The sequence below is a fragment of the Arachis hypogaea genome, chromosome 5 (genome assembly GCF_003086295.3).
Source record: "Arachis hypogaea cultivar Tifrunner chromosome 5, arahy.Tifrunner.gnm2.J5K5, whole genome shotgun sequence".
Lineage (NCBI taxonomy): Eukaryota > Viridiplantae > Streptophyta > Magnoliopsida > Fabales > Fabaceae > Arachis > Arachis hypogaea.
Window position 1 is genome coordinate 96410729 of NC_092040.1, and position 7871 is coordinate 96418599.

At 27.5% G+C, this 7871-nt stretch overlaps 1 long non-coding RNA gene across 1 annotated transcript; it reads right to left on the minus strand.

Moving 5' to 3' along the window:
• Positions 1-3862: 3862 nt before the first annotated feature.
• On the minus strand, positions 3863-5156 carry LOC112802098 (uncharacterized). The gene is made up of 2 exons (XR_003202187.2): positions 4692-5156; positions 3863-4375 (listed from the first exon to the last, which is right to left on the minus strand). It is a non-coding gene; the product is annotated as an uncharacterized lncRNA (long non-coding RNA).
• Positions 5157-7871: the final 2715 nt, after the last annotated feature.

Genomic DNA, 7871 nt, shown 5'->3' on the forward strand with positions numbered 1-7871 from the left:
ATTGTTAATATATATATATATATATATATATATATATATATATATATATATATATATATATAGCATTTAATAAATCCGATGAAATAATCTGTAGCAAAGTAAAGCATACAGAAATATATATGCGTTGTGATGTGTTGTCAAAAGCAAAGAAAGAAAAAAAAGAAACGGGATGATCCAACCGCAGAAAAAAAGTAACACCATAAAAAGACTAAAAGCCAATCGTTCAGTTGAATCAATCTAAAATAATAATGTTGCATTTTTTTGCATCTTCGTTATATTATTTGCTGATAAATAAAATGCTCCTCATTTTCGCTGGTAACAATAGAGCACACGAGACAGAGATTCAAATACAAATAATTAAAGAAAAAATTTTTGTTGAGGAAAAAAATGAAAAAGAGAAAAAAAATTATCAGCACATACATATATATTATTGGTCACAAATACAATAGGATGATTGACTTGACCAAAAATTGATTAATATCATAACATTAATTTATAAATATTGTTATGTGTTAGGTAAGCATTGAGAATCGTAAGAAATGACCTCTTTTCTATTAGAATGTTGTCGAAACAACAACGTTAATAATAAGCCTGAAACCAAAGAAGAAAAAGAAGAAGAAGAGAAGATGGTGATGAGAATCGAAGAGTAAAATAAACAACTTCGTATGCAACTATTATTATAGTTTGTGAAATTGTTTAGGACAAAGAAATAAAAAAGGTAAAACAAAAACCACCTTCGAAAAAATATGAAGAACCACGATTAGGAGACTTTAGGTATTTATATGTTCGAGAATAAGAAGGCCCATCAAGGTAATTTATTATTCACGTTATAAACTCTTACCATGATTCTCGTATAATAATTTATTCTATTAAATTATATTCATTATTCCCATATCTTTTCTTTCTATTATTATTTACGAAAGTCAAATATAAGTATGAATTTTTAGATAATTATAATATTTCAAAATATTATATTTACAACACTAAATTAATCATTTTATATATATTTATATATATATATATTGATTAACTTATTTTTAATATATATTTATATTTTAATATATATAATACAAATTAATCTCTTATATCCATATAATATCATTAATATTTTGTCTTTGAATATTTTTTTTATTTTTATTAATATCATTATAATATCTTTTTTTCTACTAAATATCATGGTTATTAATTATGTATATGTAATAAGATGATCAAAAACTGACATACAATTGATAATTTAATAATATTTAATAATTTTTAATTATTAATTTTATATAAAAACATCTCTAATAAATTACATAGGAGAAAGTAATTTTTTTAACTGATTTAATATGTATTTATTATTTTATTACATTCAATTAGAATAAATAATAAATAATCTATTTTGTTATGCGTCTTATAAAGTAATGATTAAAGTAATTGATAATAATTGATTTATATAAATTATAATAAATTATGTGATATTTAAATATCTAATCAAATCAATTAGTTGATATTATTAATTTATCGTAATGAATTGAATTTAATGAGTTAGAAGAAATAAATCAGGAAACACTCTCAGAAGTATGCTATGTCAACTTCATCGTTAAATATAAAAAAATCTAATTTTTATATAATAGAATAGATAAATAATTTATTATTATTATTATTATTATTATTATTATTATTATTATTATTATTATTATTATTATTAATTGATATCAATATCAATTTTTCACCATTAATGTATGTAACAATTCGTCATTAATTATGATTGATTAAAAATAATAATTGACAATTAATATTATACAATTAATATAATAATTTAATAATTAATATTAATATTTTTATTGATAATTAATTTAATAATACATTAAATATTAATTTTATATAATTATAATAAAAATATTTTTTTAAATTAGTATAACTATGCATTTTTTATTAAATGCTAATTGCAATATAATTATAATAAAAAAATTTTATAAAATAAATTTAGAAGAGAAAATAGTACATTTATTTTGGAGGAAAAAAAAACTCACAAGAAAATACCTCACCTTCATTAGTTGGGAAGAAAACTCAGTTTTAGTATATTAAGCAGATAGAATTTTAATAATAATACACGGATAATTGAAATAGTTTATATACGGGTTTTTCAAGTTATTATTATTATTATTATTATAATTATTATTATTATTATTATTATTATTATTATTATTATTATTATTATTATTATTGGATAATGAATAAGAATTAGAATTATATCAATATTTTTATAATCAATATAATTTAAATAACTAAAAATATTTAAAATTAATGTGCGTTATTAATATAATAAGATTTCATCATTTTATGATTAGAATCAAATATTCTTATCATGATTAACACGACCGGTGCAATTATCATATCATGATTATTATTATTATTATTAAAATGATTAAAAGTATTTTTAATTAAAAATTGATAAGTAGTTTAATAATGCATTAAATATTGATTTGATATAATTATAATGATGATATGTTCCTAAATTAGTATAATTATGTATTATTCATTAAATATTAATTATAATATAATTATAATAAAGATGTTTTTTATAAAATAATTTAGAATAGAAAATAGTGTATTCATTTTGGAGGGAAAACGGAATCACGAGGGATCGACATCTTACCTTCATTAGTGGAAGAAAACCCAATTTTAGTATATTACGTAGATATATAGATAATAAAGATATTTTTTTAAATTAGTATAATTGTGCATTATTCATTAAATATTAATTGTAATATTGTAATATAATTATAATAAAGATATTTTTTTAAAATAAATTTATTTAGAGAAATATAAATTGGTTATTAATAACCGGTGCCATTATCATATAATAATAATAATAATAATAATAATAATAATAATAATAATAATAATAATAATAATAATAATAATAATCAATATAATTAAAGTGATTAAAAATATTTTTAATTGATAATTGATAAGTAGTTTAATAATACATTAAATATTAATTTTATATAACTATAATAAAGATATTTTTCTAAATTAGTATAATTATGTATTATTACTTAAATGCTAATTATAGTATAATTATAATAAATATATTTTTATAAAATAAACTTAGAAGCAAAAATAGTGCATTCATTTTGGCAGAAAAATAGATTCATGAGAAATCGATATCTCACTTCCATTAGTTGGGAAAAATTTGAGTTTTAGTATATTAAGTAGATAAAATTTTAATAATAATACATGGATAATTGAAATAGTTTATATATGGGTTTTTCAAGTTATTATTATTATTATTATTATTATTATTATTATTATTATTATTATTATTATTGGATAATGAATAAGAATTAGAATTATATCAATATTTTTAAAATTAATATAATTAAAATGACTAAAAATATTTAAAATTAATGTGCGTTATTAATATCATAAAATTTGATCATTTTATGATTAGATTCAAATATTCTTATCATGATTACCACGATCGGTGCAATTATTATTATTATTATTATTATTATTATTATTATTATTATTATTATTATTATTAAAATGATTAAAAGTATTTTCAATTGATAATTGATAAGTAGTTTAATAATACATTAAATATTGATTTGATATAATTATAATAAAGATATATTCCTAAATTAGTATAATTATGTATTATTCATTAAATATTAATTATAATATAATTATAATAAAGATATTTTTTATAAAATAATTTAGAATAGAAAATAGAAAAGTTCATTTTGGAGAGAAAACAAAGTCACGAGGGATCGACACCTCACCTTCATTTCATTAGTTGGGAGAAAACCCAATTTTAGTATATTAAGTAGATTATTAAAAATTAAATATATAATTTCAAATTAAAAAAATCATCAATCATCAATAAAATTATTTCAGATAATTTAACAAAACACCATCAACTATCATCCATCAAAATTTAAGAGAAGTAAAACAGCAGGACAAAATTATCCCAGATTCACTGAAATCAACCATCAACAATTATTCCAATTACATAACAATTATAGAAACCAAAAACTTAACACACTGAAGTTTGTGTGACCTACTATTATGGTATGAAGAGATCCATTGAGTGGAAAGTTCAAAAAGAAACCATGGAGGTCTTGAGTTACTGGGATGTCAATATGGAAGATCTCTGGAGAAAATGTCAATTCTTGGAGGTGAGGCAGTAACAACAAAGCATTGAACCATTCATGTCGAAAGATAGTGAAAGATCAAGAGTAACCAAGCATGTAACACAGAGGCAGCAACAACAATATTTTCCCACAAATCCAGCATGTGACAAGTTCAAATAAGTCAAGTTCTCCAATTAACACAGAGACAGCAACAACATTATTTTTCTCCTGAATTCTCACGAGTAATCAGCCATCTTCATCAATCAGCAACAAAAATATAAAACAAGAAAATTTTCAAAAATAATTTCTTATAATTCAAAAATATAAAAATCAAAAACAAAAAATAACCTTAGAAAATCATGAACAAATAAATAATTCAGCAACCAAAATCATGAAGCAGCAAACAAATAAATTATGAACATATAACCTCAGAAAATCAAAAATCAAAATCATGAATCCAGCAAACAAATAAATCATGAACAGATAACAAATAAATCAAAATCTTGAATCTAGCAAACAAATAACAAATCGCCGTGAGAGAGACAGAGAGAAAGGACGTTGAGCTCTGACCCTCAGACAGAGAGAAAACTCGAAGAGAGAGACAGACACTAACAAATCGAGCAGCGACGATGACGGAGCAGTCCTTCGCGGCAGCGATGCCAACAGCTCAGACTCGACGTCGAGGGGAGGTGACGATAATAGGTGTTGTTGACCTTGAAGAGGGCGAGAGAGAGAGAGATCGCCGAAAAGACGACGACCGGCCGACGGCGACAAGAAGAGTAACGATTCGAAGAGACGACGACCGACTGACGGCGACGAGGAGAAGAACGATGAGAAGAGTGCGACGGTGGGATAGTGATGGTGGCTGGGCTTAGGGTTTCTCAGAGACGGAGAGAAATGGGAGGGGAGGGGTGGGGTGGGGTGAGAAGAGTGTGACGGTGGAAGAGTGATGGCGGCTAGGTTTAGGGTTTCTCAGAGACAAAGAGGGAGAGAAGGGGAAGGGTGGGGTGGGGGTAAGGGTGGGGTGGGCTGGGTATTGTTGGGTTGGGTTTTTTTTATATATATATATGATAAAAAAACCGGTAACCCTGAAAAAATCCGGCCGGTTCCGACGGTTCACCGGTTAACCGCCGGTTCGACCGGTTCTTAGCCTTTTTTTTGCAGAACGGTTTTACTGAACCGACCAGATGACCAATTGCCGATTAATCCGGTTGAACCGGCTGGTCCAGTTCGGTTTTCAGAACAATGGTAATTAGCAAGGTTCGGAGAACCGGACCAGTCATCAAACCGCTATAGTCACTGGTTCACTGGTTTATTGGTTCAACCGGTCTAACCGATGGTTCAACCGGAAAAACCGTTTTAGAATAGAATAATAAATAAATTATAAATAAATCCTAAAATATAATTATAGTCTAATATAAATCTTAAAATAAGATTAGTAACAATGGAATGTAAAGGGATCTGATGCTGTGGAACACTAGCAGCCACTGTTGCTACATTACCAGCTGAATTCCTGAATTGAATCGGAAAAATAAAGTTAACTTTCAAACAGCTCAACACTCTACAACACAAACTTCCCAATATAGAATAGTAATCACTAATTGGCCCAAGCGAGAAATATTGTAATTTGATTTTGGCATAGTTCCCATTTACATTCATAATTGTTCATGTTGAGAGTAAAGGGCACTATTAAAATTATCAAACATTTAACACCATAAGCATTTTAGTATTGACACAAAATGATTGATGTCAGCATATTGAAATTTTGCTTATAGGTTCAATACAAGGTATGGAGTCATGAGACTCAGATGCCACAATGGTGGAAAATAATTCAAAAAAGTAGAAAATAGGTTCAATACAAGATACATGATTAGATACAATTATTGGAGTAATTTCCCATAGAGCAGGTTTTTCCTTTCATAAGCAAGGTCTTCAGTAGTGGTTTCACTGAGACTATGATTAAATTGGTTCAACAGTTATTATGAGATCATCTACAATCATATATACACTAGCTTAGTTTGAACACCCTAAGAGATTTTTGGGGGAAAAACCATTTTCAAGAGCTATGTCATAAATTTTTGTATTACAAAATAGAGCAAAATTACAAAATAGAGCCAGCAACAAGCAACCAGCTAACAACGATTAGAAAATAGCAATTACACTAACATTGGTACATTATGAAACAGACCAGTAACCAGAGCAAAATTACAAAACAGAGCCAGCAACAAGCAACCAGCTAACAATAATTACAAAACAAACCAAAACATTAACCAATGCAATAATCACAAAACACTAAACCTTCACCCAGCAATTACAAACAAATCCAGCAATTACAAACATTAGCACATTATAAAATATTCCAAAACACTAAACCTTCACCCAGCAAAACCAACAATTACAAAACAAAGTAATCAGTGAATTTGAACAAAATAATTAAGAGCTATCAGCAACTAGTAATTACAAAACAGAGTCATCAGTAAATTTGAACAAAAATTTCAAAGCCATCACTATCCAGCAATTACAAAGCAGTAAAACACTAAAATAGGCTAACAGAACCATCGAGCCATCAGTAAATTTGAAAAAAAATTTACAGCCATCACCAACCAGCAAATACAAGATAGATCCATTGACAACAGACAATTACAAAACATTACAAGAAAAATGGAACAAAAATTGAACAACAATTTTAGAACTTCAGACGAAGACGAAGACCGAACATTCAGAAATTAAAAGGAAGAAGCGGAGGCGAAGCCACTAACCTTCGATGGAGGAAGGGACGGCAATCGGCGAGACGAGGCGATAGGCGAGACGACGACGAGCTGTTCCAAGCCACGAACAGAGAAGCCAACGAAGATGAAGACGACGTGACGAGCTACCTGAGTTCCGGACACGGGGAAGAGGAAGAAGCGGCGGCGCTGAGGACCTGGGGACAGTGGCGGTGCTGAGGACCTCGAGCACGACGGCGGCAATGAAGGGCTAGGGTTTTGCTTTGCTTCAGAGGTCTCCAGGGAGTGCACGAATGATTTGGGGAAGAGGGGGCTGTATTGGTTCACGCATGGTTTTGGCTTTTTTTTTTATTTCTTAAACAAATAAATAAAACAGTGTCGTTTTATTCGAACCGACTGGTTACCAGTCCGGCTCAATCAGCTGGTTTTTGGCCAGTTCATCGGTTTTCAAACGATTTTTTATCAGGCGGTTATTAAAAAAGGACCGGACTGCTTGTATCGTCGGTTCGCGGTTAAACCGGTCGAACCGGTCGATTCGGTCCAATTTTCAGAACCTTGGTAATTAGTTACACCCTATATATTATATGTATTCACTTAATTTTAAATATTGTGTTAAAATATATGTTTCAACTATTAATTTTTTGTCTCCGATAATAAATAGGTTTATATGTTGTTTAATATAAGTAGAAATTTTTTTTTAAAGATTGTTTTGGTAGATAAATACGTTTACATTTTCATTTACTCACATGTTATTAACGGGCATATTATTTTCATAATTTGGTTCGAAAGGAAGTAGTTTAGTTTTATAAACCTATTATTTTAGGGTTGAATATAATGAAACGCAAAAGATATTGATGATAAAACATTTTGTATTTTAAAATTATATATCATTGGCGTAAAACTCATGTTATACTAATATAAATTTATAAGTACAAAATGATTAAGTTGAGTTCCTCTAGTAGTTATATTAGTTTGCTTAAACAAATATGGGGGGTTTGAATTCCATCTTATACATGCAGCACTC